The sequence below is a fragment of the Myotis yumanensis genome, unplaced genomic scaffold (genome assembly GCF_028538775.1).
Source record: "Myotis yumanensis isolate MYYU_CA2020_CCGP unplaced genomic scaffold, mMyoYum1.0.hap1 SCAF_1, whole genome shotgun sequence".
Taxonomy (NCBI): Eukaryota; Metazoa; Chordata; class Mammalia; order Chiroptera; family Vespertilionidae; genus Myotis; species Myotis yumanensis.
In genome coordinates, this window is record NW_027223752.1 from 24858300 (window position 1) to 24879134 (window position 20835).

Below are 20835 nucleotides of genomic sequence, written 5' to 3' on the forward strand. Positions count from 1 at the left end.
AGAGCACCTCAGAAGCACTGGTGGGCAATGATGGGTCTTCTCTTGGAACTTGGTACATTGTTAACCATTTAGTCTTGATTCACAAAGAAGCCCTCATTTGATTGTATTAATTCCCTGGACACCCAATCTGAAGTGAAGGAACTCATTCTCCATATACTGACCAATGCTTGCACAGATAGAGGTGGCCAAGCAAATTGAAGCAAAATGTCAAATTACAGAACAATTACCCCCATCACTCTAGAGAACATGACATGATACATAGAGTTACCAACCCAATCTCAAAGGTGTGCTTCTCCACACATTTGAGGTAGAAGTCACTGGATTATACATGTCATGATATAGATCCATTCAGGGTTGGTTAAAACCTGGAGCACATTTTAGGGGAGGGGTTTATTGTATTTTCAGTCTTTCTTATAGGGCTTTACAGATGGGCATAAATGTAGAGGAAGTACAGTAAATAGTTGCAGAAAAAAAAAATCTTGTAACCAAAGGTTTTAATTTGATAAAGAAGGCTACTGTCTTGAATGTGTATTTATTCCCCTACTGATGTTTTACACTGATTCAGGGTAATGGTGGGACAGAACCTTACATTGCCAGAATGTTCAAACTTATGTAGTTTTTATAACAGCAATTCTCAATCTTGTTTGGGCATCAGAAGACCAGTGGAACTTAAAAAACTATACAGGTGTCTGAGTCCTATCCAAGACCTACTGAAAACAAATTTGTGGAGTTGAGACCTGGGGAGTTGATAAAAAAAAATCTGGCCGTAACCGGTTTGGCTCAGTTGATAGAGCATCGGCCTGCAGACTGAAGGGTCCCAGGTTCGATTCTGGTCAAGGGCATGTTGCGGGCACATCCCCAGTAGGGGGTGTGCAGGAGGCAGCTGACCGATGTTTCTCTCTCATCGATGTTTCTAACTCTCTATCCCTCTTCCTTCCTCTCTGTAAAAAAAAAAAAAAAAAAAAATCTGCACAAGTGATTCTGATAAGCATAGAAGATTGAGAATCACCATGCACTCAAAATAATTTTTTTTTAATTTGGTGTAATTTCTATCCATACATTATAGAATTATCAGAATAGTGCAATTAGCAGTCAATTTTAAAATTTCTGGCATATCCAGATAAACTTTTAAAAACAGAAATTTCTTTAAACTTCTGGTTTGAGAATGACATTATTCAGTGAGAACATCCCTTTTCTCTCTTTAACCTTTTACTCTAAAATAAACAACAATAATCACTGCTACCTCTCTTTATTGAGAGACTGGCCTCTCAAACACCATGTTGGATCTTTTCATTCAATATCTCATTTACTCTTGACATCTGTATATATAAAGAGCCAGGGTCATAACATCCAAAACGACCAAAGGCTCGACTGAACGCCAGGCTGCGTGCATAGCAGGCGAGCGAGCTGAACTACTGACCTCTCAGAGAGAGAGAGGCGGGGCTGATAAGCAGTGGCAATGGCTGCTGGTGAGGCCTGGAGAAAGAAGCAGGGTGATCAGAGAAGCAGAGTGATCAGACCCTGCTTCTCTCTTTGGGCCTTGTCAGCAGCCAAGCCTCTCTCTTTTTCCCAGAGATCAGCAGTTCAGCCCGCTTGCCAGCAGCCTAGGGTGGCTACTGATCAGTTCCGCCTCTATGATCAGGCCTAGAGATAGGCCCGGAGATGCTGACTGGCATAGAAACTGACCAATCAGAACCAAATATGGGTGAACTGTGAGGAGCCAATGACTGCCTAGGAGGCCGAGCTTTCACACTGACTGGCATAGAAACTGATCAATCAGAACCTACTCTGGGTGATCTGTGAAGGCAAAACCTAAGGTGGGGACTGAGGAGGAGTTTTAAGGGCAAAAGCTGTTTGGTGTAAGGTGTAAGAAAGTGATTCAGCCCTAACCAGTTTGCCACAGTGGATAGAGCGTCGGCCTGCGAACTGAAGGGTCCCAGGTTCGATTCCTGTCAAGGGCATGTACCTTGGTTGTGGGCACATTCCCAGTAGAGAGTGTGTAGGAGGCAGCTGATCGATGTTTCTCTCTATCCCTCTCCCATCCTCTCTGTAAAAAATCAATAAAATACATTAAAAAAAAAAAAGATTCAATTTTTTAATGACCGGTTTGGCAGTATAGTGCATATCGCTGGCTATCAGTCCAGATATAGGGATTATGTGTTTTTGCCTGCCAAGAGCATCTCCTCCTGCTGAAAAAGGCTCCCCCCACCCCATTTAAGGAATCCTATCCTATATAATCTATCTATACTAATAAAAGAGTAATATGCTAAGTAGACCTTTCAACCAGCCATCTTCCAGATGTCCAACTTCCTTCTGGACAAAGCCATGGTGGTGGGGGCCGAGGCAGAGGCAGTTAGGGGCAATCAGGCTGGCGGGGAAAGGCAGTTGGGGGTGATGAGGCCAGCAGGGGAGGGCAGGGGGGGCAAGATCTAGCCTTCAGGGGAAGGCAGTTGGGGGCAAGATCAGGCCAGCAGAGGAGGGCATTTGGGGGTAAGATCAGGCTGGCAGTGGAGGGCAGTTAGGAGCGATCAAGCAGGCAGGCAGAGGTAGTTAGGTGCGATCAGGCAAGCAGGCAGAGAGGTTAGGGGCGATCAGGCAGGCAGAGGTATAAGATAGGGGTGATCAGGCTGGCAAGGGGCAAGGTAGGGGTTATCAGGCCAGAAGAGAGGCAAGGTAGGGGCGATCAGTCTGGCGGGGGGGCAAGGTATGGGCAATCAGGCCAGCAGGCCAAGGTGCTAGGGGTGATCAGGCAGGCAGGCAGGGGTTAGGGGCAATCAGGCAATTGTCCTGGATTATGAGAGGGATGTCCGACTGCCAGTTTAGGCCTGTTCCCTGTAGGATCAGGCAGTTCCTACATCAGTCAGACATCCCCCGAGGGGTCCCAGATTGGAGAGGGTGCAGGCCATGCTGAGGAACCCCCTCTCTGTGCATGAATTTTGTGCACTGGGACTCTAGTTTATTCTATAAAGTAAATATAATCATGTCCACTATAGAGATAAGACAACTAGGGCAAAGACACATGGTAAAAGTCAGAATTTAAATTAATGTCCATCTGATTCCAACACTTGTTCTCTTTTATACCAGCTATTCTCTATCCTCATTTCTGTTTACTTTTTTTACCCTTCTCCACTCAGCTCCTGTGCCCTTGAATTCTTTTAGTTTGCTTTATCTCTCTGTGCCATGAGATATCTGCTTGGAATCTGAGAGGGAAGGGTGAATATGTCTCACAGAAGTTCTTGGTAACAATGATTGCCTCAGTCTTCTCGTAAGTATTTCCATTTGGAGAAGTTCTCACAGTCACTGATTTGATGAACCTTGGTTTGGTGTCCTTTGACTAATGGAAATATTTATATTTTTTGACTGCTTCATTTTAAAGAATGTCCTGGACTTGCACAAAAGAACATAAAAACCTGCTGTCCCTCTTTCCATTTCCAGACCCAGACATGACCCCAGTACATTGAAGCATATGCTTTTAATTTCACATTGTTTTTCTATCCCAAAGGCCATCTCTCTGAACTAGGGTTTAAAGTAACTCTATGAAAAGCAAATGCAAAATGAAGCTAATGAGGGCAGTGGCTTTGGTTAAAAAGTGCCAGAAATCACTGAACAATCTGTGTAACCTGTGTTTTGGTTGAGTCATTTATATTGATGGACTTCCATCTACACTTTCTGTGGACCCGGTGCATCTAGCTGCTCAGCTACCTATGCATCTCAAATTCTGCCCAAGAAATACCACACTACTTATCTCTTTCTTTTCTCCTCTATTCACTTTTCTCTCTAGGTGGGGCATGGTGGAAAATGGCTAAGGCTAAGAACTACTATTCAAAATAAAAGGAGAATTTAGACATTGATACTAGTTATGGAAAAATATTTGATTTTTCTGTGGAGCTAAGGTGAGCATATACTTGAAAAGTGAGACTCCATGTGATAGTTTACAAATTTGTTTATAAATTGTGGAGGATAATAGTTCTAAATTCAAGGAACACATCCTGGCTGATGTGGTTCAGTGGTGGAGCGTCAACCCATGAACCATAAGGTTATGGTTCTACTAGTATACCCGGTCAGGGCACATGCCAGGGTTGTGGACTTAATCCCAAGTAGGGGGTATGCAGAAGGCAGCCAATTAATGATTCTCTCTTATCATTTATGTTTCTCTCTCTCTCCTCCTCCTCCTCCTTCTTCTTCTTCTTCTCTCTCTCTCTCTCAAATCAATGAAGACAGTAAAAAATTCAGGGAACACAAAGATGAACAGCTTCTTTTGATCAATTTCAGAACTAAAGAAATTGACCAAATTGTCAAGGATGGACTATATCTGCCTAACAAAATATATTGCACAGAGTTGATGCTCAATAAATATTTGCTAACTGAGTGTGCGACCAAAGACTAGAAGGAGATGTTAGAGTTTACAACTGGAAACCACAGAGCAGTTATGTGGAGTCAGAAATGTCATTTCTGTTCTTAAGACCATGTGTGATCCTGGGCAAGTGACATAGCATCCCTGTGGTTCGGCTGCTGCTTCAATAAACTGAGGTTTATGACATCTACCTCACAGATTGTTATGAAATTTAAGTAAAATGCTATATGTGAAAGTACTTTATTAATTACAGGCTAAGAACAATCAATCAAGGAAATAGGATTTAATGAAAGGTTTGGTAGAGAGTCATGAAAGAGAAATTAATTGGGGAGACATTAGACTACACATATTTGTACCTAAAAGCTATTGTTGTAGAAGATAAATAAAAACTTCGGTTTAATGTAGATAGTTGAGTCAGGGCAAGGATCATGTCTTGTTAATACTTATAGTTCCAGTTCTAAGGGTGTCTTCCCTAGAGTAGATATCTGTCCAATGTATGTTCGAGAAGATAGATGAATGAATGAACATATGGGTGTGTGGCTGCATAGCTCTGGATGCATTTTTAAGTCAGAAATGGAAAAGCAGTTTTTAAATATTTGTAATTGATTGTAGAGAGAGGAAGGAAGAGGAATAATCGATGTGAGAAACATCGGATGATTGCCTCCCATTTGCACCCTGACCAAGGACTGAACCTGCAACCTGGGCATATGCCTGACTGGAAATTGAACCTGTGAATTTTTCATGCACAGGATGACTCTCAACCAACTGAGCCCCACAAGCCAGGACTGGAAAAACAGATTTTGATATTCTCTTTAGCTCAGCCCAATACAGTGGTTTTTTTTGGTTTTGTTTTGTTGTTTTTTTTTTTTTAACAAAACAAAACAAAAATAACAAAACAACATAATGACTTTTAATAAACCTTTTGGTGAAACATGCAGTGTTTTATCTCAGTTTCTAGAAAGACAGATGATGGCATGAAATACTGCTGAGACAATAAGGCTTGTTCTGTGTGATTGGAAACCACATTTTCTGAATTAGTATTATAGTCAGACGATGGGACTGAGCCAAGTGTTAAATTATTGTTAAAGCAGAAAAGAGGTCTAAAGACTATGCCATCAGCCTGTTTTCTCACATGTGGTAGAGCAAGCTCTTGTGGTGCCTGTTGGCAATGGGAACCAATATTCTTATTAGGCATGAGGTCAAAGGGTTGGGAAGAACAGAATGATCTTTTTTTGGTGAGCCAGCTTCATACAGAATTAGGGACAATTATGAATGAGACATTTACATTAAGTTCCAAGGCTTATTTGAACCTGTCAGAATTTCAAAAGCACCAATTTGGCATATTTCATAATGTGTGTGTTCATTTTGGTAGGGCTTGAGCTTTTGTACCCTTACATTTTGCTCATTAACGTTTTACACAGAGAATTGTGTGTGTTGGATAATAGGCATCCAAACTATTGGTGAATTCAACTGAGTAGCCCCTTGGTTGCACAAACTTGTTTTGATAGTTTGAAATACCCAATAGGGAAGCAAGATACAAAAATTTGACTTTTAGAGGCTAACAAGATAGACATGAAGCTCTATGAAAACAATCCAGTTCCTGTTATTGCTCCCATAGGGAAACTTTCTTGGGAATAACAAATGCATCAAGTCTAAGTCTCTTCAAGAGAAATAGAAGGAGCAGTTGTAGAAAAAGAGGCACAGTAATTAGATTTATCTATGTTCTTGGGTCAACACACATCAGTGAAGGATGCTTTGTGATTACTGGATAGCCAATCTCCAGTCATAAAATAATTACTATAGTGCCTACCATGTAAAGGAGGGATAAATGTGGGATTATGGCCATAGATAATCTTTTCAGGCACATGGGTAATACTTGCAACCCACATTGATGTGTTTGAGTGTAACAGGTAAAAACCTGTTCCTTTCTCTTTTCCCTTCTTGAAGAACTTAAAGAATCCCTAAGGTATTTGGGAACAAATGCGTGATCCTATGGTATTATTAGGTGAAGTGTAGGTATAGAGAACCTCTCCACTATTTATTCATTTATACACATATTTATTGGCCAGGCACTATGTACCAAATATTATTCTAGCTGCTTGTGTTATAGTGATGAACACAACAAAATCACTGTCTGTATGAAACCTACATTCTGCTGGAGAAAACCAGTGGTGATCAACCAACCAGATAAACATATATTATGATGTCAGATAGGATAAGTATGGTAAAAAATATATAGTAGGCTACAAAGATAGACATAAATAATCTGTGGTACATCTACACAATGGAATACTACGCTGCAGTAAAAAAGAAGGGATTCTTACCATTTGCAACAGCATAAATGGAACTGGAGAGTATTATGCTAAGTAAAATAAGTCAGTCAGAGAAAGATAAATAACACATGATCTCACTAATTTCTGGAATATAATGAACAACATAAACTGATGAACAAAAACAGATCCAGAGACAGAGAAGCATCGATCAGACTGTCAAACCTCAGAGGGAAGATAAGGGAGGGTGGGGATAAGAGAGAGAGATCAACCAAAGGACTTGTATGCATGCATATGAGCCTAACCAATGGACACAGACAATGGGGGGTGCTGTAAGGGCATGAGTGGAAGGGTTGGGAGGATAAAGACACATATGTAATACCTTAATCAATAAAGAAATTAAAAAAAAATCACAGATTGGGATGGCCATTTTAGAAGTGATGAAGGATGGCTTCTCTGAGAAGTTGACATTAGAGGAGAAAGCTGAATGGAATGATAAAGCAAGTCAGATGAAGGTAAGCGGGAGATTGTTAGAAGACAGAGCAGTAAGTGCAGAAAGCTTGAGATGGGATCACACTTAAGTTCTTACAGAAGCATAAAGGAAGTGAGTGAACCTTAAGTGGAAAGATCACATGAAGAGAATGAGACTGGAGAAACAGGTAGCAAGAGAACCAGGGACCCCCCTATATATCATGGTTAGAATTTAGGTATCATTGCAAGTGTGATGAGAGAGTTTTGAGAAGGTGAGCAATATGATGCTTTGTATTTTCAATTAATGCTTCTGCTACCATGTAGAGACTAAATTTCTTGGGTCAGCCACAGTGTGCAAGCAAGACTGATCTACTCCCTCTTGTGATCTTTAGCCTCAAGGGCAGAGAAGCCATCTCTACATATCACAGTTTCAAGTGTTCTGCCTTAACCTGGTACTTCATAAGTATTTGGTAGATATTGAATATATCTGGAAGGGTGGAGAAGGGAAATTTCTAATTTAGACTGGGGCAAAAATACCTCAGCCTCACATGACTTAGGACACTTCTTACGGAAGGATGTTTCATGAAAAGTAAAATGGATTCCTTCTGTTTTCTAGAGTCTCTTCCATGATTCCCTGGGATCATGGGAAGATCATTGCAATAATTGCCATGCAATACATGCAGGTATATAATGGGGAAGCTATGAAAAATCACATGGAATGGGGACAAGAAAAAGTTTGAGTCATACAGAAAATTTGGCTTGAGGCTGGAGACCAAGACTAGATGGGGCAGCTGGTTATCTTTTTGTCATGAGTTGAAAGGCACTTTGCATATTTAAACCATGGAATAATTAACATTTTTCTTCCTTCTTATTAGTATAAAATGTATTTGATAAGGTCAGTGAGTGTTGGAGACTTGGCCCCCTCTGGAGACTTGTCCTGACCTGTGTCCATAAAATCACCCTCTTCTAGCTAAATAAAAGAAACATATCTGTGCAAGCCTACTCAGAATTCTGACTTGTGAGTGTCAGGCAAGTCTGAGCTACCTCCCTTATTATAAACACCATCTCTAGAGGAGGTGGACATTCTTAATTTTTACAGTCATGATGCAGTCATGCTTTGAGATCATCTAAGAAGTGCTGTAGCAGCAAAAAACATTATTACTATTATTATGGCACTAATGACTATTATTATAATGCAGTTTGGGGGACCTGAGGAGAAATGGCAGTTAAGGGTAAATTTCCATCTCCCCACCACCCATATATCAGTAAAATTTGCAGTATCAAAAACCTTGTGTGTTTTTCCATGCATCTGTGCATGTGTAGTGGGCATAAGGAGGCAGATGTGGGTATTAAGATGTTATTACTAGAAGATATGTACTCAAATCCATTTTAGTGACACTGTGTTTAGAAAACATCATTCTGTCCCATTTACTTAAAATCTAGAGCACAGCTTTCCTTTGTTTCAGTAATAATGTGTTGGTGTGAAATATGATTTCCCTGCCTATCACTTGGGATGTTATGTGATCTCAGAGGCTCTGGATGCAGCAGGTGGTTGTGACATAAAGTATTTATTTCACATATTCCTCTAACTACTCTGGGGAGCAAGAGGAGGTGACAGGAGGTCTGTGGTTTGGCATCTTTATCATGTCCTATGTTTTTGCCACTTTTTTCCTTGATTTTCATATTTGGGAATCTGATTTGAAAAATGAATACTTACTAATTCAACAAGCATTTATGAAGTATCTATTAAATGCTATGCCTGGTGTCAGTTTACAGGATTAATGGGGTGAATATGATTTGTTCCCTGCCTTAAAGGCTTTATAGTTTAGTGAGGTAGTCAGACAAGAATATCAATAGGTCTGATATATTAAATTCAAACTCTCCCATTGCCCAAGTGCCATGATCAAATGTGCACCTTGGATGTCTTCCTCTGGGGTCAGTGTGTAGTATGGATTTAAGTGGATAGGATTTGAAGCAGAGTCTGAGCAAGGCCATTGAAGGAGTACAGGTAAGAGATAAGCATCTAACTGTTAAGTCCTTGGAAGGATTTGATTTTTCATCTTTGATACCCAAACACTTGGCATTACTTATCATGACACCAAGTAGAGGGAATGGCTAGTTTTCAGGGTTCAAATAATCTGTGTGGTTGGAATATTCAGTTACCTCATGGTGTGTCCTGAATGTGAATGGAAAAGGACAATGACTGTTTTTCAGGGGTTGGGAATACCTTGACATTTCCCTTGAGTTTGAGGGATTCTGTGTAGTTGAGAAATTGACTTAGAAATGTTATGTGAGATATTCTTATAGAGGGCTAGAGTTGCATGTGACATTTTGGGCATGATCCTAAATGTTGCCTAACAGTGTGTGCACAATGATAATGACCAAAATTATTATTTCTTTTCTGCCAGATTAGATGCCAAGGGAAAAGTTAGAGACCTTCTTGGATTTGAGTATTGTTATAGCAGGTAGAGGGAGGGTGGGCAAGAAAGAGAGAGAGAGGGAGATAGAAAGAGAGATATAGAGATAGGGATAAGGAGAGAGAGAGAGAGAGAGAGAGAGAGAGAGAGAGAGAGAGAGAGAGAGAGAGAGACACTACATAAACTTTGCCTGGAGTAGATACAGTAGGCGGTGCTGGTTGTTCACTTCAGGCATAAGATTCAGTGAGTAAACAAACTCACAGAGCTATACAAGATGTACTCTATGAATTATTTCCTTTTGTGAGAAAGCTAAAAAGCCCATGACTTTTAAGGTTATAGAGTAAAGAAGCTCATTGTTTTGAGTTTATAATCTGAAAGATTGAGAATGCTTTTGTGTCACTGGGAAGTCTGTAATCACTATGAATTAATGATGCAGAATACAGTTACAGGAGTAATTTACCCACTTAGAGATCAAACAACTTTGGGGGACTTCTGGAACTTTGCTTGTAGGCAAATATTTTATGTTAATTACAAAAGACACATCACTGAAGTTAGCCTTACTTCACATCAGACCTGGGTTATAAAGTATGATCAGATATTTTCCAATTCTTCTGCGAGTGTGGGAAAGAGGAATGACTTTAAAGGGAAGCTCTTTCTTGGTACAAATAATATAACGAACAAGCAAACAGTAGAAGACTTATATCAAATCGTCAGGAGAAAATTGTGATGGCTATTGTGGTGAGAAAGCCTTCCTTGGTTTTGCCAAACTCTATGTTTTCCTGAGTTTTGATAATAGTCTTCTGCCTTTTAGGGATCCTTTCAGGTATGGCTAAGGGACTGAATAAACTCTTTAAGTTCAGTATTAACCTACTATTATATTTAATTGAAAGTAACCTTTGTGGCATTTGCAGAAGCTTGGGCCATATTGAATTTAAAGGTGATTTTATTGTCACTAAGTAAGAAAAGGATTTCCAACTTTATTATCAGTAAACATCTTTAGCAATGCAGAAATAATATGGGTTGCATAGGGACACACTCCATGATATGAAACCACTCCCTTCTGTGGCTATATAAATGTTTTTGTCTTTTTATATCTTCAGAAGAAGCAGAAAATGCCCCCCTGTTAAGATGCATAAGTGTAGTTCGATTGATCTTTATTAATACCTTCTTATAATAGGCACCATGCTAAATGTTTTCATGTGCATGATCTCATTACATCATATTTTATTAAATGAGGGAAACAGGTAAAAGAGACTAGTGGGTGTTGTTGTTGTTGTTTTTTCCAAAGAGACAGAATGTGGCAGAACTAAGACTTGAAGCTTTTGACTTTGTGGTTCAAGGTACTTCCCTGTGCCTCTCGATAGTCTTCTATTCTTACCAACACACTGCTGGTAATACCCTGGCTGTCAGACAAACAGGCAACATTTCTGTTCCACCCACTACCACCTTCAACCCTCTCCCCAACTCCCAGCCTAAAGTCTGGCATTCTCTTTTAAAGTGTCCACCTCTACATTTAATTCCTCAACTGTTATCTTCATCCATACCCAGTGTTGAGATATGAACTTCAGAATTCCCTTGACTTTCAGAAATGGTGGTTTCAGAGGTCTTCATATACCCTCTGCTGTAATGTTAAGAGACACACTGTAGAGAACCTATTCATTGTAACTTCCATATATATTTCAAATCTGAATTTTCTTTATTACCACATTTTTTATTCTAGCTCAAGCCACCAACTTGAAACAGACAAAAGTCTGGACTATGAGAGTATTTCATATTTTGCTTCCAGAGCATGGTGCATGGGCCAATAGTGTTGGCATCATCAGGGAGCTTGTTAGAAATGCAAAATCTCTGCCCCACCCTGGACTTGGAGAATTAGAATCTGCATTTGAACAAGATCTCCAGGTATTTGTGTGCACTTTAAAGTTAGAGAATCTCTGTGATGACAGACCCCCTTTGCCTCCTTCATTACATTCTCCCTTTTACATTCAATGTGATTTTTAAAAATGTATGTTCATATCATGTCTCCACTGTAAATGCTTTAATGGCTTCCCATCTCAAAATAAAACCCAAACTCTCAACAATAATATACGAAGTCCTCCAAGATCTGTTTCCTACCCATTCCCAGGCACCTGACTTCCTTTCAGTTCCTAAAACACACCAACAAGACTTGCCTCATTATTTCCTCTACTCAGAACACTCCCCTTTTGCTCTGGGAATGATCTTACTTTTCTTAATCTTTGTCTTTTTAAATGTCACTTCTTGGATAAAATTCACCAAGATTCCTCTAGTTGTTGTCTATCATAACCATGCTGATTTCCTTCAGAACTTATATTTCAATTAGTTGTTATATTATCTATTTACTAGAGGCCTGATGCACGAAAATTCATGCAAGAGTAGGCCGTTTTTCCCCTGGCTGCTGGCACTGGCTTCCCTCTGGCACCCGAGACATGAACTTCCCTCCTCTAGCTACCACAGGCACCTAGGACCGGGGCTGCTTCCCTCCAACCGCCAGCAGGCACCTGGGACTCTGGCTTTGCTCTGGCTCCAGCTTCATCCAGAAGGATGTCCAGAATGATGCCTGGAAGGATGTCCAGCCTAATTAGCATATTACCCTTTTATTATTATGGATATCCTAACCATTGTCCATTTCCCCTCTTGGACTAGATAAGGGTAAAATACATGACTATTTCCCTAATACTTAATACAGTGAATGGCACAGGGAAGATACTCTATAAATTTCTGTTGAACAATTGAGTAAACATAGTTATGCTTTTGCTTATGGAATTTTTTTTCAGGAGTATATAATTAAAGATAACTTGTTAGTATTTATAATCCTTGTAATTATTACTAGTTTTTTTGTAGTTTTATGTTCAGTTAGCTATACAGATTCTGAAAGACTCCTAATACCAACTTTTAGCAATACCAGTGTAGTGATTTTTGTTTCCAAGCTATTTGCAGATGTTAGCTAGTTCTCATTTACCTACTGTAACCAACATATATTACCTTTATATCAGATATCCAGCCATCTTCTTAATGGAAACCAGAAATAGTTTTCTATAAGTATAATTGCTTTGGTCAAGAGTTGATGAGGGAACATATTGGACAAATATTAATTTCTTTATGGTTTTTTTAAAGACAAAGTTCAGGAGAGGATGAAGTGGTAATGAGTTCAAGGGCTGATGTCTTGAAATATTAGGCTACAACTGATGGCTAACTCAGGGTCAGAAAAAGAAAACTCCCTTGTGATGTATCATTGCACAATTGCATGAAGCAGATGTGTAATTGAGGTTGTATCTTTCCTTGAAACATCTGGCATTAGTCATCATGGAAGCAGGTGCCTAGGTTGAACAGATCACATGAATGTTCCAGGATGACACATTTCTGTTGTTTCTGGGTTGCATTTGAATTTTCTTTGGCTCCTGTCAATCCAAGCACATTAATGATCAAAATGATAATGCAGAGAAAGATTGCACAAGAAAGAGGGGTAAACAAGGTAGTTGCTGCTTCTGGCATGATGGGCTCTGGGTTCCAGAAAAATTAGTAAGTCATCCTGTGATTGACAACCCATGACAGTCCAGATGTAATGTTTGTATACTTATTGTGACAGGTTGAGTCACAATTTTCATGAATGGTGCTTGTCTCAGAATAGAAGGTTTGCCTCTAGTTAGTTAAAGTCTTTGCTAGGTCTTAGCCAACCATGGGTCAGGGTGTCATAAAAGTTTACTGAATTGTACCCTTTGTCCTCACATCAGCCTTTGTGTCTCCCTTGATGAAGGTCTACAAAAGTCCTGGAACTAGGTTTATAAATGTATAAAACTTTAGCCAGGGTACAACTGTGAGAACTCACTAAGAGAATGTGGTGAAGTCACCTGTTCTGCGATGCTTTTTCCCTTTGCTTTCCTCTAGCATGGCACTAATTCATTGATTGTTAGATTTCCAGTATGAAAACCATCTGGTTATTCAGGTCTGTGGATTATGATCTCTTAGAATCTCATGCCGAGTTTGGCTGGAACTTGTGAATATTTGAGGTTCTCATAGTGGCTCTGTTTCTCAAGGTGTGGTGTGCTAACTATCTGTTTCAGACTTACCTGGCATGCTGGTGGAATGCATAGATTCCTGGGGCTGTCCCTACAAATCTACTGAATCAGAGTTTCTAAAATAAGGTTTAAAATTATATGTTTCTAACAAATGTTTCAGATGAACCTGATTAATCCTAAAAGTTTGAGAACTATTAGCTTCTGTTAAAGTTAAATGTGCAATTTTAAAATTATTTCTAATAGACATTAAATGGAATAGGAGATTAATATAGTTAATAAAGATTTTGTGAATCAGCAATAATCTTACAACCCATTTTTTGGTTTCTCAGCTATGATGCTACTGAAATTATTCTACCATTAGAAATTTAAATATATGAGTCCTCAATAGTGACTCTCTATAGAACAAAGACTTATTTTCAGAGATGGTTTACATGGTTTGGAGGGCATGTGTGTGTTTGTGTATGTGTGTAGAAGAAAGGAGAATTAACCAGGAGCCTGTTGTGAATGAGGATTTTAGATTGCTCTTTCTTATCCCAAGTCAAATACTTATGACTACAAGGACTAGGAAGACTTTGTCTTTTTTTTCCTTTAGTGAAATGATTTTAAGAAATTTCCTTTTGTCTTTTTCTTTTGCAAAAGTATATCTACTCCACCTAAACTCTTCTCATGACCATTGTTATTTAACAAAAAAATCTATAGTACAAAGATGCAAAAATAATCATTTGAAAACCATTCAGGGTATTTTTAGTCCTCACTGTTAGTCATTTCTTAGGCATATTTATAACAGACAAACAGTAAATACACAAACTGAGTGTCATCATGTAACCAATACTGAGATCACTGGTGCCTGAGAAGTCCCTCTTTTTCCTAATCCCAGTCACTAAGCCTTTCCAAGAAGAATACAATTTCCTAATGTCTAGAATTCATCTTATTTCTAATAAATATCTACTCACTTTTTTTTCTGTAAACATTAGTCTTTCTGTATATATTGGAATCCTTAGCATCTTGATGATCAATATTTATTCAATTTGACCTTTCCTGACTAAATCCTGATCTTTAAAAGACAGTTTCCTTTTGCTAATTTGTAATTCTAGAATTTTTCCTTTATTTAGGGAAGTTCTCTAAGTTCAACTTGAGTCATTTCTGTTTACTCTATGTTTTGTTTCTAATCTGAAATGTACAAATTAAAATATCAGGATGGTATTAAATAGTCAATATCAATTATGAAGCAGTCAAGGAAATTGCTTGAATTACATTAGCTTAAAACAACCAGTTTTCCATTTTATACAATGGAAAAACTTGGTCAACAAGCAAAACAGTTGATTGGATATAATGGATTTGATGCAGTAGTTTATTGGGACTGGGGCTAATCCAACAGGAATGGAGATTTGGTATATTAGGGAACTATAAATAAAAATAATATGGAACTATTGGGGACTTCACATAATTTTTTTCTATTTTAGTGATAAATCAGACTGGTATTCTCAGCAAGGGACAAGCCTATTGTCTGCAGGATTTAAACTAAAAGATATTATGTCAATGTGAAAAAATACTGTACTTGGGGTCTGACACCTTTTGTGGCCATAGGAAAGTTGTATAGCCTCGCTTTAAGATTCAGTTTTCAATTCTATAAAATAAGAATAATACTATTTTCTTTGAGAAGTTGTGCTGAGAAGTAAATAAGATTAATATTTCTAAACATAAATAAAAGGCCTGAATATAGTAATTACTTAATCAATGTTGGCTTCCCCTATCTTTCAGTATGGTAGCATAGCATTTTCAAACAAATTTAACATGGGAGGCCGATTCTAGTATAAAAGAAAACAAAACTGTACTATAGCTTTTTCCACGCATTCTATTATTTACTTACTATTCCAAAACAAATTCATGCTAATTACATAGAATTTGGAAATTGAGATATGAAAAAAATCTCGCTTAATTTCACAGTTTGGAGATAGCCATAGTAAATATTGGTTTTTATAAGTAGCTTACTTAGCACTGTATTTAGTACCCCTCAGAATGCTCTGAACAGAGAAGGTGTACTCAATGTTTAGGAAATTGAACCTTTCCAAGAAGATAAGACAGTGGTTGTAAATCCTTTAGAAACATTAATTACAGGCTTAGAATTGAATCCAGCAGACTTTCTGTTCTACCTGTTATTTTTTTCAATCCTCAAGGACAGATACTTGTCCTATTAACTTCTCAAATAGCTCTAGGGGCAGAGATTACAACATCTCTTTTTACAACCGGTAGGTCTCAGAGCAGATGTTAATAAACTAAATCATTTTAAAACTCAATTTTATTAGGCTTTCATTGCATTTTAAAATTAAAGGCAGGTTTTTCATTTCTTTTTTTTAAAGGAGAACAGCATCGTGGGAAAAACTGAATTAGGAATGCCAAGAGCTGAGTTGTAGCCCCTGCTCATTCATTCATTCATTCATTCATTTCCCTGCCTTAGGACCTAGGTAAGTAGTGCAACTGTGTCACCTTGTAGTAACAGGGGAAATAATGACTATGCTGCTTTCTTCGCATGTAGTGATTGTGGAAGTCAGTTGTGATGATGTATGTGGTGATGTTTTTCATGCACTATGGTGCTATAAGCTTTTAGTATGGATATGGCAATGATAGGAAACTGTGCATAACATTAATATAAATAATTCTGTTGGGCTCTACATGAAAGCAATGAATGAAATTGACTTTATTCTCTGCTATTTATTTCTAGGTTCTTAATCATTCTAGATGAGTGTAGCAGGCTGAGAGTTATACCTAGAAAATACAAAATTCTAGAACTTTTGTGGATTATCATGTCATCTCTTTACTAAATTCTAGTCTAAAAATTCAGAAAGCAGAATTAGTGGGGGGGGGGGAATAATACATTTTCTATCCTTAGATACAACATAATGATAATTGTTGTTCAAAGCATTAGCATTTGGGGAAAAAAAATAAGATTAACCCCTAAATAATATAATCATGTATCCCTTAGACATGTGGTAAGATTTCTATGTCCCTCAACAGAAAGAATATACATTTTGAAGTTAGAACAAACTGGGTTGAATTATTGCTCCACTTCAGCTATGTGACTACAGGCTAAGTCATTATCCTCTCTAAGTCTCAACCTCATGAGGATTAAGTGAAATGGTACATCTAGTGCACCCAGGACAGGGCTTAGCCCATTGTAGGCATTCTGTGTTAGTTTTCTTTCCTTCACTTTGCACCAAAATATTTCCTCCTTTTAACAGATAAGAATGTTTGACAATTTAGAGTAACATGAAATATCTATTGGATTTATTTTACCTAGGAATAGTGTAAAAATCTATGCTTTTATTTACATGCATTAAGAGGCCAGGAATTATATTGTCGCAAAATATGTTTTATAGGAAATTTGCTTGCCTTGCATAATGCACAAACATAAGCTACAGTTGGGTTAATGACTTAAATGTGAAACGGGAACCACAGAAGGGATAGAAGAAAGTATGGAGGGATATTTTAATGGTCTTGGATTGGAAAAAGGCTTTCTTTCCATGATAACAACTCAGGGGGAGTCTTAAAAGAAAATATGACACATTTGATTGTACTAAAATTTAATACCCCCGTTTGGCTAAACAACAACAACACAAACAAACAAACAGACAAAACAAAAACAAAAAAACATAACCATAAAACAAAGGGTAAACTGTGGAAATTCATTTACAACTCAGAAGCAAAGGCTAATAGTCTTAACTTCCTTATGGAGCTTTGTAAAGAGCTTCAGCAAATCAATAGGAAAGATAACCAATTTAGTACAATAAGCAAAAGTCATAAAATGGCAATTATTTAGGCGACTCACTCTTTCCACCTGTAAAGCTTACTTTGGTAGTATTGAGTCCAAGTGCTGAAAGGATTAAACCACCTTTAGATGCGAATGGGAAGACAATGATCCTATATTGGAGCACCATGACTAGCTCTGTTTTGAATGAATGAGTTTTCTTGACTGGCTGAGTGGTTATGCCTGTAAATTTCCTAAAAAAATAAAAAAATTGTTTAAAAATTCTAGTTTTTAAAATGTGATCTTTCCAAACATTTTCATTTACTTTGTCCTCTTTGTCAGAGCATTCAAGAACACACATCTAATAATTTCTTAATGTCCCAGTTCATCGAGGACATTGATTACTGTGCTAGAATGCAGTGCAATGAGGTTAGGAAGAGCTGTTTATCCCTATGCTAGCGAGGGCCAGAGTGCTATGCATTTTGAATTCTTAGGGAGATATTAATGCTAGCAACAAAAGACAATCAGACAAATTATAGTTACCCTTTAAAATCCCCTGGAAAGTTTCCACCATGGAGATGAATATATAATCACTCTCTAGTAATTCCTGAATAGCCCATTTTTCTTTTTCACTGGAAAGAATTGTTCTTTCTTTGATTAAGACTCAGATAAGATAGTTGGTTTCCAATGTGGTACCGGGTTCTATTAAAAAAAAAAAAAAATCTGCAGCCCTGGCTGGTTTGGCTCAGTGGATAGAGCATCAACCTGCAGACTGAAGGGTCTGTGAACAGATTCCAGTCAAGAGCATATGCTCGGGTTGTGGGCTCAATCCCCAGTAGGGAGCGTGCAGGAAGCACCTATCAATGATTCGCTCTCATCATTGATGTTTCTCTCTCTCTCTCTCCCTTCCTCTCTGAAATCAATTATATATATATATATATATATCTTTTTTTTTCAAACCTTCAATTAAACTCGGGCACTCTGCGTTTATACTTTACATGAATGTGATTACATCTTCATACCTACTCTATGAAATATACCTATTTTACAAGTGAGAAAATGGAGGCTTTGAAAAATTAAATTCCTTACCAGCTGATGCATGGGAGCTAATAAATGAAAGAGCCTGAGATTTTGATTTAGATTAATCTTATGCTATACCAAATATCTTAGAATTGTATGTAAAATAAAAATAAAAATGTTCGGAGTGAGGGTCTAATAAACTCTCCACTGAATAAAACATGGAAGTTTGAGGTCTGAGCCTTGGGAGTAAATGTGTAGGAGATACTCAGAGACTTGACTGTCTTCTGCCTCTCATCGGCATTCTGCCCAGGTGAGGCATTGCTCCGCATCTCTGTAGCGATGATAAGTACAGTATGAGGTGCCATGGTTTATAAAGATATAGTTTTTGATCATGTATGCAGCTTGCCACACTGTATTATATGAAATACATTGTGATTGAGCAATGAATGAAAATAATTTCATCTTCTCCTGGGGATTTCGCATTTCACACCTCTACATTGGCATTGTCCTCATGAATATTTCATTGTGCCTCAGAGTTGGGTAATAGAATTGAGCATCTCAGAGATGGAAGCTTTCCTGGGAGGGATGTGCATAATCAGACGATGAACAATACAATTGACTATGCATGATGTAACTCCTACTATATACACCCCAAAGAAAACCCTGAGTAAGGAAAATAAACCCACCACGGCATGTTTGCTATTTATTCATGATTGCATAGTTCTTGGCTTCGATACTCTGGACTCAAAAATGGTGACGTAAATGGCAAGAGTTATGTGGAGGCTCTGAGAAACAGGGACTTTTATATAAACCTTTCTTGTAATCATTGTGATCAAATGACTTAATGTGCCTCTGTTGTTTTTTTTTTAAGAAGAGATTAGCTAAGGAATCATTCTCCAAACCTTACCTTAAACAATGAAGTCAAATACGTGCCCAAATGTTTTAGATTTTCATGACACTTAAACTTTTTGTGTGATTTCTTTTCATTGCTTTCAGTAAGAATCCTTTGCATTACTCACAGGATGAGTTACTTTCCTTTCTTCTCAACATTATCTCTCCCCTTCTCCAATTCAGTCTCCTCCTCTCTTCCTCTGCCTCCCCCTCCCTCTCCCATCACATAGCTGCTCCACAGGAAGAGCCAGCTTAAACACATTTGTTAAATTATACATTTTGTCTACTTTATAAAGTCATTTATTTCTTTTATTAAGCCCAGGTTGCTACAGAACTTCCTCAATTTTTAATGTATGAGCTGCCATAAATTATTTTTTTCAACATTTTACTTTGGAATTAACACTAATTTCTTTGTTTTGTAAAATCCCATGGATGAGCAGCTCCATATTTTATTCTTCCCACTCTCTACCTTCCCTTTGTGCCTGAGAAAATGCTACTGGTGGCCACACTTTGGAAACCTTGGCTAAAACCACACAGAAGCTGGGTGACTTTGGGCTCTTGCATAACTTCTCTAAATCTTTACTTCTTATCTATAGACTGCAGGTGATAATAATAATAATGCTTCATGGAGTCAATGTGAGGATTATACAAGATGATGCTTATGAAATTCTTGGCATATTGTATGTGTTAAAAACATGTTAACTTTTGTTATGACTGTCATCATTTCACTTCTCAGTTCTTTTGTGTTTGAAACACAATCTGTGCTTTGGAGTTCATATTTGCTTGGTAACATTTATCATAAATGTTATGTTGTCCTGATTTCAGTGTTCCCACCCATTCTGATTCTTCTTCACTGACATCATTCTCTTCTAGTTACCACTTTATTTTTCTCCTTTTATTGCTATATAGCTTGAAGGAATATTCTATATTATTGGGTCTGGGTTCAGAATTTTAGAAGCCCTCATCTCTGAAAAGACTGCGGGACCCCCACCCCCCAATACCCACCCCTATACAAGTCAAAATAAAATAATATATTTTGAAATGAAACAAAATCCTATAATAATTACCTCTCATTTATAGGTGAGAAATATGAGTTTTAAGTGATGAGATTAAATTAGATTTTTGTATTTTATAATTATAAATTTCTGAATCAATTCACTGTCCCTGAACTTTTTACTTATTTAGAGAGCAACTATTAAGCTGCTGTTAGTGTCCATATACATAATTCAACCATGAAAGGCAGTTGCCATTTCTTTAAGAAATACACAATCACACACACATATACATACATACTACTAAATGTATATGTATACATATATACACACATGTATTATACATATAGTCATGATATTGTTTACAGTACATAAAGTCTGGAGGGAAATGATAAGGACATAAAGACAGCTGTTTCATCTGCCATTTGCTAGCAGATTTTTGTGTAGTTTTTTTCAAAATATATGAGTCTCCTTTCCTCATCTGTGAAAATAGGGTCATAACAATATTTGCTTCTCAGGGTTGTTATGAAAATTAAGGAAGATTATGCAGGTGACAACACTTGAGAAGTTATTAAGCATTACATAACTTCAGTGCATTAAATTTAAATGTGATATGCTTTCTTTGTCTCATTAAATCA